Here is a 3,013-nt window from a genome sequence, read left to right on the forward strand (position 1 = left end):
AAACCATGATGTGGGCATGCTCGTAACAACTCTTTATATCTCTCCCAAGCTTCGAACAACGATTCTCCTTGGTTTTGGGTAAATCTAGTTATATGGTTTCGAAGAACGGCGGTCTTACTCGGGGGAAAATATCTAGCAAGAAAAACTCTTCTAAGGTTATCCCAAGTCGTAATGGAATTGGGTGGAAGGGAATCTAACCATGATAGGGCTTTATCTCTGAGGGAAAAAGGAAATAATCTTAAACGTATTGCCTCAGGAGAAGCTCCATTGGTTTTAAAAGTATCTGCTAATTGAAGAAATATTTTTAAATGTTGGTTTGGCTTCTCGGTAGCGAGACCCACGAATTGTCTCTGTTGCACTAGTTGCAACAGGGATGGTTTAAGTTCAAAATTATTAGCTGGGATGGTTGGGTTTACTATACTAGAACTAGGTTCTTCGTTTGATGGTTGAGCGAAGTCCTTAAGAGGTCTTTGGTTTTGATCTTCTGCCATAGCTCTCTTAATTCTATGAAAGACTAAACGTGCGCGAGCGTAACGTTCAGGTTCCGCCAGAGGGTATACTAAGCTTAAACTTCCGGTGCTGCGAGTTCTTCGCATTGACCGGTGGGAAATAACCTAAGTCTAAACGATATAACAACAGGGAAATGAAATTTGACGAAATTGGTCTCCGACAACGGCGCCAAAAACTTGATGCGGTCAATAACTTGATGCGGTGTTCGCAAGTATACGAACGCGTCAGAGTAATATAAAAGATTGTCGAATCCACAGAGACCAAGTGTTAATCTATCGTTATCTATTGTTATGGTGTTTATCAAAGGCAATCAAAATAGGTGTTTTTGGAGTGTACAATGAAAAGTAAAGTGTTAAATAAAGATTAATTAATAAAGACAGGGTCGAATGTAATTCACGTAATCAATTAATAATCCAAGTACTTGCTAATAGAATTACTTATGGGCAGTGTTTCCTACTTTGAAAAGAACTAATTTAACAGGAACTGTCGCTTTCGCGTATTCAGAACCGAGTTATACTCCCTAATCAAACCCTCTTATTGTCACTTATAAAAAGGCGCGCATTGCGTTAGAGTAGTAAACCTATTTTTAAGAAATATAGTATCTTGACTAAGTTGAAAAGTATTATAACCTGGATTTCTTAACCAAAAGAGGTCCTCACGAACCAGACTCTAAACTTATAAACGCGTCCGAAAATAGTTTTAAAATCTCTTTTCTTTTTAATGTTAAAAACTCCTAATGAACTAAACAAAGCGCTTTCGCTGTTTTTGAAATAGTTAAAAACAATTAAGTTTAGATAGACGTTGGACGGCTTTCGATCTTACCCAACGGAATTGAAGTGCGGGAAAACTTAAGTTGAAAGTTAAAATAGCCCATAAGTGTTTCTACGAACAATTGTACGGATTATCGGTTCAATTACGATCCTTACATTCTAACCTTATCAATTTAGCTAGACATGGTAAAGTAAAAGTGCATTAAAATAAATAAAAGTAGTGCGAGTGCGGAAAGTAAATAAAAGTAAAGCGAGTGCGGAAAGTAAATAATTTAAAGCGAGTGCGAGGAAATAAATAAAAGTAAAGCGAGTGCGAGGAAATAAATAAAGTAAAACGAGTGCGGGAAAATAAATAAAGTAAAGCGAGTGCGAGGAAATAAATAAAAGTAAAGCGAGTGCGAGGAAATAAATAAAGTAAAGCGAGTGCGAGGAAATAAATAAAGTAAAGCGAGTGCGGAAAATAAATAAGATAAAGGCAAGTAATAAAAATCTGCTCCAATCGGAGGGTTGAATAAATTGCAAAGCGGAAATGAAAATGGCGGCAGGATTAACTTCCTTCCAAAGTGCTCCAAACTCGATTACAGACTCTATCACAGACTTGATTACACAATTGTGGTAACACTCCAATGCAAAGCGATTACCACTATAAAATACTGAATATATGCCTAAGTGAAACAAATTTGCTTCTGAATTTGCCTCTGTTCTAAGTTTGGATGATTGTAAAAGTGAATTCGCGTTTCTATTTATAAGCAAGTAAAAAGATGGAAATGACTTGGATGCCCTTCAACTTGAAAATAGGAGGGAATCGTTTTTCCTCTTGTGGCGCCCGCCACAAGGCCATGGCGCCCGCCACAAGGCCAAAGTGAGGCGCCTTAGTGGATGTAGTGGAGAACGTGGGAGTTGAGGGAAGTTGAGCTTGGACACGTTATGGCTTGGTCTGTGGCGCCCGCCATTGGGTAGTCCATAAGAACAAAATGCTGAATTTTAGGGTTTTTGGCTCTTTTTCGCTCCTTTTCTCGATCGGGGCTCCGATTAAAGTAAAAACCTGAAAACAAAGAAAAACATAGCAATAACACAACAAAATGATAATAAAATAACTAGAATGCATGTGAAATCGGAGTCGAAAACATGGTAAATTTTAGTGTTATCAATTATCACAGGAGGATTTGTCAGATCACATGACATTTTCGTGACTTGGGTAGCAGTGATGTGTTGCTAGATACCGCTCACTGTTTATTATGTTAAATGCGTGATTTAATATAATTGCCAACGTCGCGAAAACCTACAGGGTCACACACAAAGGACAGATTGATGAGAGATAGAGTAACTAAGGAACACCGTAAGGTACGGTGCACTTAAGTGGAATACGAAATATGGTAAGGTACCAAATACTTAAGTGATTTTGGCATATTATAAGATATGGACCAAAATACACTTAAGTGGGCTTTTTAGCTTGAAGCCCACACAAGTGGTTCTATAAATAGAACCCTTGGGTAGAAGCACACTCACTCAGACTAACACTCAAGTGAAGACTTGGAATTTCGTTTCCCTCTCTCTCTCTCACTCAAAGCCTTCATTCGTACCAGCTAGCACTGAGATTGAAGGAACCCGTTCGTGTGGACTGAGTAGAGACGTTGTCATCGTTCAACGTTCGTGATCGCCCCGTGGATCTGTATCCAAGGTTTTGATCGTTACAAGAGATCTGCACCAAAGGTTTGAATCGCCACAAGAGG

At 38.7% G+C, this 3,013-nt stretch overlaps 1 non-coding gene across 1 annotated transcript; it reads left to right on the forward strand.

Moving 5' to 3' along the window:
- Positions 1-107, forward strand: LOC127088523 (small nucleolar RNA R71). Its single transcript, XR_007790355.1, has one exon. It is a non-coding gene; the product is annotated as a small nucleolar RNA R71 (small nucleolar RNA).
- Positions 108-3,013: the final 2,906 nt, after the last annotated feature.

This window comes from Lathyrus oleraceus, chromosome 5 (genome assembly GCF_024323335.1).
Source record: "Lathyrus oleraceus cultivar Zhongwan6 chromosome 5, CAAS_Psat_ZW6_1.0, whole genome shotgun sequence".
NCBI lineage: Eukaryota > Viridiplantae > Streptophyta > Magnoliopsida > Fabales > Fabaceae > Lathyrus > Lathyrus oleraceus.